The sequence below is a fragment of the Bufo gargarizans genome, chromosome 1 (assembly GCF_014858855.1).
Source record: "Bufo gargarizans isolate SCDJY-AF-19 chromosome 1, ASM1485885v1, whole genome shotgun sequence".
Taxonomy (NCBI): Eukaryota; Metazoa; Chordata; class Amphibia; order Anura; family Bufonidae; genus Bufo; species Bufo gargarizans.
The window spans coordinates 523,382,337-523,394,496 of NC_058080.1; the positions used below are offsets into that span (position 1 = coordinate 523,382,337).

The window sequence follows — 12,160 nt, forward strand, 5'->3', positions numbered from 1 at the left end:
TCGGAGTAGCTGTGAGCCGTCATCCCGCGAACCCCCCACCCCCCCACCCACGATGCAAGCGCCGGAGGATAAGTAGCGGGGGGGGGGCAGAGGAACCCGGAGCAGGGGCGGGAGAGGGGAGGCCCCACACTGAACACAGACCGGGGCGCAGCGGCGGCCGGGCAGATCGGGGGTTCGACGGGCAGCTGCGCTGCTACCCAGAACATACGAGGTGCCGGTGGCGGCGCGTCCGGCCAGCCGCAGAGCGGCAATACTCACGACAGGGAACGCGGCTGGGAGCACGAAGGGGCAGCGTGGAGAACACACCGACGGGAGACGCGACCGGACGTGACGTCAGGCGCTGAGTTGCTGAAGCCAAACGACAAAGTATGCAACAACGGGCGCCCTCCTGCTTGTAGGAGGGGGTTTATAAAGGGTGAGCACGCTCCTCCCACAATTACAGGCTGCAAGCAGCCTTCAACATTAGTTAAAATAAGGTGTGGGGGGTGTTTTAAATGACACCAAAGGTTATGATTACAGATGAGCAGATCAGTTTGTAATAGCGAGGTTTCTTTATGAACTTCCAAAAATGTAATCCTGAGCCTGAAGCTTTTTTAGGTTTGCTTTAGACAAAACCAGTAAAACGGCATGCAGTGTCATTTTACTGCACATGTCAGTGGAAAAAAGCACGAGGAAGAAAGAAGAAGAAGAATGATGCTAACATGACGCAAAGAGGAAGTAGGGGGGGGGGGGCTTGCTCTGATTGGCTCACAGTCCGACAGGCAGCGTGGATGAGTCAATCAGTGCTGCAGCAGACAGGGAGTTGCCCTTGCAGAATGCACACAATGTAATTCTGTGTTGGGCTGTGAATGACGGTGGATGGGTCTATGCAGAGTCTGACAGAAATTGATCTTAGGGCAGTGTACAATCACAATGAAGCTTCTATTCTAGTGTTAGGGACAGTGAAGGGAAAGGCTAAAAAGAAGAATTTTGTAGAATAGGGAAAGGTAGGGAAAGCTTTCAGCCAGGGAGTGAGACGTGAGGAGATACAACTAAGTGTGCCTGGGAGTGCCATCTAGCTGTAGATACTACCTTATAAAACAGCTACAGCTGCTGCAGAACCTCAAAAGCATCTACCTATAAGAACATTTCTTTTTTTCCATTTTAACACAAAAACATTTTATTTTTTTTTATTTTTTTTTGGGGGGGAGTTTTAAAGGGACACTGACAGGCCCAATAAGCATATTTAGGTATACATATGACAGTACAGGTCTTATAAAGTGTATTAAAATATCTAAGTATCCCCCCTGACCACCTTATAAATACTGAAAAGTAAAGTTTTATAACCTGCTTGTCTCCAATCTGCCCAAGGAGCGGCGTTTCATCTCAAAATGCGCCCAGCCAGCCGCTCCCAACTGCCGTTCTGAAGCCCTGCCCAGCTCATCAATATTCACTTCGCTGGGCGGCGGCTACAACTCTCCCCGACTCAAGTGCCCGACGCATGCGCATAAAGCAGAGGCTGCAGCGGCCTCTAAGACGCAGACTGTCTGTACGCAGGCGTGATGTGACCCCGGCCGGGCGCATGCGCTGAAGATTAGACGGAGGACGTGCCCAGAGGATTGAATTGGGCATGCGCAGGATCTTGAGTCGGGGAGAGTTGTAGCCGCCGCCCAGCAAAGTGAATATTGATGAGCTGGGCGGGGCTTCAGAACGGCAGTTGGGAGCGTCTGGCTGGGCGCATTTTGAGATGAAACGCCGCCCCTTGGGCAGATTGGTGAGGAGACAGGCAAGTTATAAAACTTTAGTTTTCGGTAGTTATAAGGTGGACAGGGGGGATACTTAGATGATTTTAACACACTTGATAAGACCTGTACTGTCATATATATATACCTAAATATGCTTATTGGGCCTGTCAGTGTCCCTTTAAGCTCAAAATTGTAAAACATGTGCTTTATCAATCAAAGGAGTGATAGAATTTGAAATCTCAGTGAAAACGCATGAAATACAATCCCAAAATCTGTGTCAGGGTTTCCCGAACAGTTGCTGTACATTTCTTTTGTAGGGGGCAGGGGGTTTAGAAAAATAACAGTATGTGTGTGTCTTACAATACAGAAGGTAGCGTTTTAAATCTCTGAGTAAAAATATTAAATACTAGTTTGAAATTTTTGTCAAGATATCTCTAGACAGTTAATTTTTGGGGGGAAGGGTGTTGTGAAAATCTGTAAATATATCTTACAATACAGAGGGTAGTGTTTTAAATCTCTTCACTGATAACGTGAAATACTAGTCCAAAATCCATGTCAGTGCAAGGCATCAAGGCATCTCCAGACAGTTAATTTTCTTTCTTTTTTTTTTGGGGGGGGGGGGGGGGGGAATGAAAGTATCAATATGCGTGTGTCTTTAAATACAGAGGGTACAGTTTTAATTCTTGGAGTGAAGTCGTGACATATAAAATTGATATCAAGGCAACTCCATACAGTTCTTTTTTTCCCGGTATTGAAAAATAGCAAAATACATGTTCGTTACAATGCAAAGGGTAGCATTTTAAATCTCTTAGTGAAAACTTTAAATACTAGTATGACATTTTTGTCAAGATATCTCTAGACAGTTAATTTTTTTGGGGAAGGGTGTTGTGAAAATCACAATATATGAGTTTCTTACAATACAGAGGGTAGTGTTTTAAATCTCTTCACTGATAACATGAAATACTAGTCCAAAATCCATGTCAGTGCATCTCCAGATAGTTATTTATATATATATATATATTTTTGTTGTGCAAAATATAGGCATACTAGAGTGCAATTTGAGTCTTACAGTGGGTAGTGATTGAAATCTATGAGTGAAAACTGGTGAAATAGTGACATAGTTTGTAAGGCAGAAAAGAAAAAAAAAACATTGGGGAGAACTATTACTGTGGGGGGGGGGGGGGCATCCTGGCACAGTATCAGCTTAGCACAGTAATTTTTGGGGGACATTAATCTGTCAGCGGCACAGTATTGGGAGTGGTAAGATGATTTGTCCAGAAGATGGGAGGATGATGGAAAAGTAGTAAACCAAGATTTTTATTTTGTCAAACTGCAGAGATGAGAGATGGCTGAAAAATTATCATAGTGGTCTGGTCTGAAAGGAGAGGATGAGGAAAGAGAACATCTACATCAGAAGAGACATCACTGGATGTAAGAGGTATGTGGCGCTGTATTACCCTGTGTGTTTTGTAGTGATAAATGTAATGTTAGGAGGGAAGGGGTTAGGTTGAGAATTTGGAATTAGGAGGCGCTGTTTCAATTTTCACCTCATGCAGCAGAAAAGCTAGGTGCACCCGTTTTTATATCTCCCCCTCAGTCCTCTTTTTTTCTAAACTGAATAACCCTAATTTTGATTATCTTTGTGGGTACTGTAGTTCACTCATTCTATTTATTACTTTAGTGGCCCGCCTCTGAACCCTCTCCAGCTCTGCTATGTCTTTCTTGTTCAAAGGAGCCCAGAACTGTACACAGTACTACATGTATGGTTTGAGTAGTAATGTATAAAGTGGCAGGACTATGTTCTCATCATGTTTATCTTTTCCCCTTTTGATGCACCCTATAATCTTACTGGCCTTGGCAGCAGCTGTTTTGTACTGGTTTCTACAGTTAAGTTTGCTGTCCACTAAAATCCCTTTGTCCTTTTCCATGTCAGTGTTACCAAGTGTTTTACCATTTATTGTGTACGGGTGGCTTGCATTATTCCTTCCTAAGTGCATAAACTTACATTTGCCAGTGTTAACCCTCATCTGCCACTTCTCTGCCCAAACTTCCAATCTATCCTGATCCACCTGTAGCAGTATACTGTCCTCTATCGTCTTAGGGCTCTTTCACACCTGCGTTCTTTTCTTCCGGCATAGAGTTCCGTCGTCGGAGCTCTATGCCGGAAGAATCCTGATCAGTTTTATCCTAATGCATTCTGAATGGAGTGAAATCCGTTCAGGATGCATCAGGATGTCTTCAGTTCCGTAACGGAACGTTTTTTGGCCGGAGAAAATACCGCAGCAAGCTGCGCTTTTTGCTCCGGCCAAAAATCCTGAAGACTTGCCGCAAGGCCGGATCCGGAATTAATGCCCATTGAAAGGCATTGATCCGGATCCGGCTATAAGCTAAACGCATTGCCGGATACGACGTTTAGCTTTTTCTGAATGGTTACCATGGCTGCCAGGACGCTAAAGTCCTGGCAGCCATGGTAAGGTGTAGTGGGGAGCGGGGAAGCAGCATACTTACCGTCCGTGCGGCTCCCGGGGCGCTCCAGAGTGATGTCAGGGCGCCCCACGCTCATGGATCACGTGATCGCATGGCACGTCATCCATGCGCATGGGGCGCTCTGACGTCATTCTGGAGCACCCCAGGAGCCGTAAAGACTGTAAGTATACTGCTCCCCTGCTCCCCGCTCCTACTATGGCAACCAGGACTTTAATAGCGTCCTGGCTGCCATAGTAACACTGAAAGCATTTTGAAGACGGATCCGTCTTCAAATGCTTTCAGTACACTTGCGTTTTTCCGGATCCGGCGTGTAATTCCGGCAAGTGGAGTACACGCCGGATCCGGACAACACAAGTGTGAAAGAGGCCTTAATTACACTACAGTTTAGTGTCATCTGCAGAAATTGATATTTTACTGTGCAAGCCTTCTACAGGATCATTAATAAAAATATTGAAGAGAATAAGTCCTAATACTGACCCCTGAGGTACCCCACTGGTGACTGTGACCCAATATGAGTATATAATGTTAATAACCATCCCCTGTTTTCTATCACTGAGAGAGTTGCTTACCCACATACACAGATTTTCTCCGAGTCCAAGTATTCCACAGTCAGGGCATCTCCAAACAGCTTAAATGTTGCTGGTGTGGGGTAAATAATCTCATAGTAGGTTGAAACTTGTGTTTTACACAAGAAAAACTTTTTTTTCTGAATATGCATATTTAAACCCATGTAAGACATTAGACCCAAATTTGTAACTGGCAGTGATACTGCATTATTTTCTAAGTCAATTTTCATTAGCAGTATCTTCAGTGTCTTTGTGGAAAGGGAAAGGCATTTTATTGTACCTCTTTGTCTTAAAGTTCCATAAAACATTTTCATAGATTGTGTAACTGTGCACATATATACCCAAAAATGTCAGGAATACAGAAGAGTTCCAAATGAAAGTCCCAGAGCCAGGCCTTGTTAACCCAGAGCTAAAATGTGGGTTGCAGTAGCACCAGCTATCCGGCCAGAAATAGCAGTAGTCGTACTAGTAGTCTTCAGTTGTCCCTTGTTTCGGAAAGGCAAAGCATTATCATTGAGGAAAAAGAGGATAAGATTGTGGATTGGATGGCTCACTCCTCCTCTCAGTCACAGCAGGATGATGTAGAAGTGTCTTCTGAGTCTTACACCGTGCCATAGAGCTAGGGATTCACAGTAGTCCTCCTGCTTCTCCTCCTTGCATCCCCAGAGAAGATTTCAGTGGAGTCCCCTCAGTCTTTGTGGGGTGCCTTCCTTTTTCTTAAGAAGTGTCAAGAAAATTCCACCGGGAGTTTCAGGAGGATGCTGGGGACCCCATCGATGGCTGTGGTGGTAATAGTGGCACCCGTGGGAGCTGGATCGGGGTGCTGAAGGGGAGACTGTATCAGAGGAGGAGGGTGGTGGCACAGGCAGCAATAAAGAGTTGGCATGATGTACCTCCCAATGATAGCAATGCCACTGGCCCAGTGGGTGCATTAGGCCAAAAATGTGCCAAAGCTAAACCAAGCTCAACTGCCTCTAGCTGTACATGAGTATCTCTCACCTAGCAGTTCTTCTCCATTTTGCCGGAAGACAGAAGCATTGCTATGCCCAATAGTGATGGACGAACATCAGATTTGACGGTTCACGAACGCGATCACTCGAACTCGCTCAAATGTTTGCAACCCGCAGGTTCGAGGCGGGTGCTATTCATTTTAAAGGCATGCAAACATGAGAAACCTCCAGGTCATATTTGCAGCCACAAAATAATTAGTAAATGCGCACACATAGTCCCACAACATGGACACTGACATACCAGAAGTATTAAGCGATTTTACGATCTACAAGCATTATTTTTCTATCAGCGAAATTTCGGCAAAGTATTAATCGCAAGATCACATGTTCTGAAGGCGTGGCGTACAGGAACTGGTTTACACACCAACTAGCAAATGGATGGATGCAATGGTTGGAGCGAAGTTAAACGAGGAAGAACTCCTGGTGACTAAGTAATCTTACATTAAAGTAGTGTATTTGATTACATTTCACCTGCATGTCTGAACAATCGCTTTATATGCATAAAGAGTGCTATAAAAAAAAATCGCCAGTACGAGCTTCTGCGATTCTAATTTTTCTTAAGTGCACCAAACGTCACATTTTATAAGGTCTCACTCGATATTATTGACTTTTGCACTAAGTATTCCTGTGACATTAAACCAACTATGTTAGGTGACCCTGCAGAGTGGCCGAGCGAACAGCATCATTGATTGCTAATGCTAACTCGCTATGACGCCGTGCGCTTCATGCCTCCACCACTGTACAGTAATACACTTGTATAGATCATACAAGTGTATCACAGTACAGCGGTGGTGGCCTGGAAGCGCTTGTCGTCATAGCAACCAATGCGCTTATCAACTCTGCAGGACGTCAGGACAGGTCTGTACGATCCGTAGTTTTGAAAAAAACACACCCGTGTGCGTGCGGCCTTACTGTTACGGTTAGAAGATGGGATTGTATTACGACTGTATGTGGGTGGGGTCTGAGCTATCAGATATTGTCCAGCTAAGCAGAGATGTACCTGTCTAGTAAAGTGACGGTACGGTATGATGTGTACAGCTGGTTCGTCTCCCCAGGATGCACCCTGGGTAACTGTAAATTAACCATCAAATACTGGCGGTGCATGCGGCCTAAATCTAATATTTCCACCTCAAAGCATTAAATACTTTTTGCAGTTTACTTGAGTAAATTATTTTCAATAATATTATTGTTAAAAATGGGGATTATATGCTTGCATTTTTCTCTTGCAGCGGATGTTGGTTCGGGGCTACGACCGCACCCGATCCCACGCCGAGTAACAAAGTATTGTATGGGAGTTGGCCTATGAAATTTGGAGGAAAATGGGTCGCAAACACCGCCGTCTGGCCATTATAAAGAAATGGTCAGACATGAAGAGAAGGCAGCCTCGTTTCATTAAAAGAATCCCGGACGAAAAATGCCCAGGTACATACGTAAATAACTTTTGTATGTTTTGCCAACATTCTGTAATGTATACAGTGCTAACCAAAAGTATTCACCCCCCCCCCCTTGAGTTTGTTCTTTTTTTTGTTGCCTTACCCCCTGGAATTAAACATGGATTGTTTAAGGATTTCCATCATGTAATTTGTAGAACATGCCCACAACTTAGGCCTTCTTTTATATAGGTTAATTGTAAAGCAAATAACTAATAGGACACAATAACAGAAAAGGTCAATGTGCATAACTATTCACCCCCCTAAAGTCAATACTTAGTAGAGCCACCTTTTGCGGCAATCACAGCTCCAAGTCGCTTTAGATAAGTCTCTATGAGCAACTTGCCACATCTTACCACAGGCGTTTTTGCCCATTCCTCCTTGCATTACCGATTCTGCTCCTTCAAATTTGATTGGTTTGCGCTTGTGATTGTGAACAGCAATCTTTAAGTCTGATCACAGATTTTCTATTGGATTGAGATCTGGGCTTTGACTAGGCCATTTATATGAAGTGTTGCTTCAGCAGTGTGTTTGGGGTCATTGTCCTGCTGGAAGCTAAGCCTCCGTCTTACCCTCAAATCACGCACAGAGTGGTACAGGTTTTGCTCAAGAATATTCCTGTCCATCTTTTCCTCAGCTCTGACCAGTTTCCCAGTCCCGGCTGCTCGAAAACATCCCCACAGTATGATGCTGCCACCACCATGTTTCATTGTAGGGATGATGTTCTTTGGGTGATATGATGTGTTGTTGGCTTTGTGCCAGACAAGTGATGGACTGAACCATCACTGTGTCTGCAGTAGAAGCCTGAGGCCTAGCCTCCTTCCTACAGGCTTTGTACACAAGACTATGGAGACCCCCACTCTGACATATTTGGGTTAGAAGGAACTATAAACCATGAATTTTTTGTTGAGTTTATCAGCCACATTTTTCGTATTCCCCATTAAAGTAGCATGGTGTGAATCCATAAACGGAATAAGGGTTAACTCTGCTCTGAGACTCCAAATGAATGTGTTGGTTTATTTGTCCCTTTGTCCTATTGTGTTAGTGATGGGATTAAGAAGTAGCCGTCCCTGGTGTAGAGAATTAGATCATCCTATGATACACTGAGGAGATAACCCCATCCTATGGGTCTCCTCTCACCCTATTGTTCCATCAAGACACTGTGGAGGGGATGTATTTTTTCATACTGTTAATTTTGGATTGAGTTATGCGTCATAAAGCTGGCAGCCACTGCAATTATATATAGATCCCTGCATATTGGAATATCTTTATATCAAATGTTCTTAAGATTTTGGAGTTATCTAAAATCTAAACATTTTGTGATCACAGACGTTCCTATTCCCTCCAGTCGGAGAAGGCGACCGGTGGAGGTTGTGGAGGTAGAGGAGGAAGAGGAGGTGGAAGCCGGACCATCCCACCCTATTGAGCCATAGTGTTGAGCGCAAATATTCGAATTGCGAATTTTTTCTCGAATATCGCGATTTTGAGATTTTACGAATATTTAGAATATAGTGCTATATATTCGCAAAATCTAATATTCGTTTTTTTTGTTGTTTTTTTTTAATGCTCCAGTCAGTGCCAGTTGCCGCTTCTGTCGACCTCCGTGCTCATGGAGCGTCCCCATCACCATGGGAACGTCTCAATATACTAGAACGTACTGTCGGATTTGAGAATTACATTGAAATCGCAATTCGATTAATTCAAGTTATAATAATCGAATTGCGATTTCAACTTAAGCACTGCTATATTCCATATTCGTTAATTCTAGCCTAATATGGAATATAGCAGTGCTAAGTTGAAATCGCCATGCGATTATTTCGAGTTATATTAATCGCATTGCGATTTCAACTTGGACCTGGTTTACTATGGTTGGCTTCAATGGCTTGGTAGAATTTGCGAATATGATGAATGTATTCGTCATATTCCACAAAACGAAGATAACAAATGTATTTGTCTATTCCACAAAACGAAGATATTCTCCATCTTCGTTTTAGCTACCTATTCATCAACTTTGCGAATTCTAGCAATCATATAGGAAAGTTTACTATAGAGACAGCTAAGTTTAATTCGCTATGCGATTATATTACTTAGCTTTTTTTTAAAAATAAATAGAATAATTATAATACCTGATAATTATTATAATTATTCTATTTTTTTTTTTTTTTTAAATTGCATAGCGAATTAAACTTAGCTGTCTCTATTGTCAACTTTCCTATATGATTGCTAGAATTCGCGAAGTTGATGAATAGGTAGCTAAAGCGAAGATGGAGAATATCTTCGTTTTGTGGAATAGACAAATACATTCGTTATCTTTGTTTTGTGGAATATGACGAATACATTCGTCATATTCGCAAATTCTACCAAGCCATTGAAGCCAACCATAGTAAACCAGGTCCAAGTTGAAATTGCAATGCGATTAATATAACTCGAAATAATCGCATGGCGATTTCAACTTAGCACTGCTATATTCCATATTAGGCTAGAATTAACGAATATGGAATATAGCAGTGCTCAAGTTGAAATCGCAATTCGATTATTATAACTTGAATTAATCGAATTGCAATTTCAACGTGGACCTGGTTTAGTTGAGACCCAGCAGCAGCATCAAGTTGAAATCGCAATGCGAGTAATATAACTCGAAGTAATCGCATGGCAATTTCAACTTAGTACTGCTATATTCCATATTCGTTAATTCTAGCCTAATATGGAATATAGCAGTGCTAAGTTGAAATCGCAATTCGATTATTATAACTTGAATTAATCGAATTGCGATTTCAATTTTTTACGTATATTCTTAATATTGCTCTAACTTCGTCTTTTAGAATATTCGTAATATTCTAAAAGACGAAGTTATAGCAACATAACTAATATTCTAAAAGACGAAGTTAGAACAATATTACGAATAGTCTAAAAGACGAAGTTAGAGCAATATTACGAAATGTCGTAAAATTCACAGATTGTAATTTAGCTAATATACTGCTATAGTATTTTTTTTAATAGTGTACATCTTTAACAAAACTTTAGTTCAGAAGAGGCAAAAAAAAATTAGAGAAAAAAAAAAGATTATAGCACTATATTAGCTAAATTACAATCTATATGTGTATTATAGATTGAGCCACCCCCACCAGGTGTGAGAGAAGTGAAGGAGGTGTAAAGTGCCGTACCCTCCAGCACCACCCCATCTGAGAACTCGGAGGAAGAGGGGGTGATCACCAGCCCTCGGCAGGAGGGTAAATATGAGCACATAGCAATATGATTATGTATCCATAACATGTACATAAACATTAAAAGGGCCGACAATGAGGCGATAACATACACTATAGTAATTCAAAAAAAGAACACTGGAGAAAAACTCTTTAATCTACATAAAAACTATTGATTTAACAAATAAATAATATTAAACTCAATTGTACTATCATTAACTAACAAACAAAATAAAATTATAATGTACTGAAATATCACTAACTAATAAACCATTTGATGATTATAAAGATCACTAACTAACGTATTGAGATTTAAATCGTCAAAGTGTATAAAGATTTTAATAAAAATAAAAAGGTAAACAATAGACAAACAGACATATTTTGTACCGCCGCCTTACATATCAACCATCTCTACAAAAATATCCTATGATATCATATGATCCTGAACAATTTAAATGTAAAAAAATTAAAAAATTAAACGAAAATATGAATTTATTCAACCTAACATCACTAAAAGTGCAACATCAAGCTATCAAAATAGGCATATGCCCCCCCAAATAGTCAATGCATTCTGCTAAAAATGAGACCCAATCGTTATACAATTGCCACTTAAAGTCAATAATTTGGCTCTCAAAATATGGAGACAGCTAAACATGATTTTTTTTTTGGTTCAACAATGCTTTTATTGTGTAAAAGACATTTAACTATAAAATAAGGAAAAATAGTAGGTTTGGCCTCACCTGTAACAACCAGCTGTCTAAAAATATCATACCAAATAACCCCTTAGTTGGACACCTTTAAACAAAAATTGAAAACTGTTGAAAAAGGCAATTTTATGGACAGCTTTTCTCACAAAAAGGTGTAATAGCAAGTGATCATAAAGTCATATGCACAACAAATTAAAGGTTTAATAAGAGTTGCAAATAATGTTCATTTATATATTCTTTTCATACAGGAATGAAGACATTAAAGGCAAAATTGGTGAAAATGCAAAGGGCGCATCTCAATCATATGCGGGCCGTTCATGAGCGCTTGAAGGCCATGGAGGAGAGGCAACGCCAGGCCATGAAGGGGGTGCATGAGATGATCATGCTTTTGAAAAAGTTACCATATTTTTTTAAAATTTAAATCGTTTGTACAATTATAACGTGTATTGTATTTTATTTTTTTATATTGCTCAGTTTTATTGTAATAGCTCAGCCTAAATCAGCCAGTACTGACAGCAGCCGGTAAATACATGTCAAATACATATAGGGTCCATTCACACGTCTGTTAAATGTGTCCACATACCACAATTGGGATGAATGTTTACAGACCCATTTATTTTAAATTCCAGTTTGAAAAATTTGGCATTCACAGGATACAGAAGTAAGTGTTGGCCATTACAGGCCCCAAAAATTAGCAGACAGACGTTCCCCTGACAGCAAATAACTGTGCATTCTGTTGCTGGTGGTACGTTCGGCATTCACAGAATACAGAACTAAGTTTTGGCCATTACAGGCCCCAAAAATTAGCCGACAGGCGTTCCCCTGACAGCAAATAACTTTGTATTCTGTTCCTGGTGGTACATTAGGCATTCACAGTATACATAAGTATGCGTTGGCCATTACAGGCCACAAAAATTAGGCATTCAACGGACATAAAAGGCATTTTATGCCGCTGTATTTACCGTAGACAGGGACCATAAATTGTTATGGGTGGTGGCGGATATGGGATGTCATGAGGAATTTTAAACAAACA

General features: G+C 41.3%; 1 long non-coding RNA gene across 1 annotated transcript; it reads left to right on the plus strand.

Moving 5' to 3' along the window:
* Window positions 1–3,110: 3,110 nt before the first annotated feature.
* On the plus strand, window positions 3,111–11,493 carry LOC122933894. Its single transcript, XR_006388567.1, has 4 exons — window positions 3,111–3,162; window positions 7,017–7,209; window positions 10,327–10,447; window positions 11,376–11,493. It is a non-coding gene; the product is annotated as an uncharacterized LOC122933894 (long non-coding RNA).
* The last annotated feature ends 667 nt before the right edge of the window (window positions 11,494–12,160 follow it).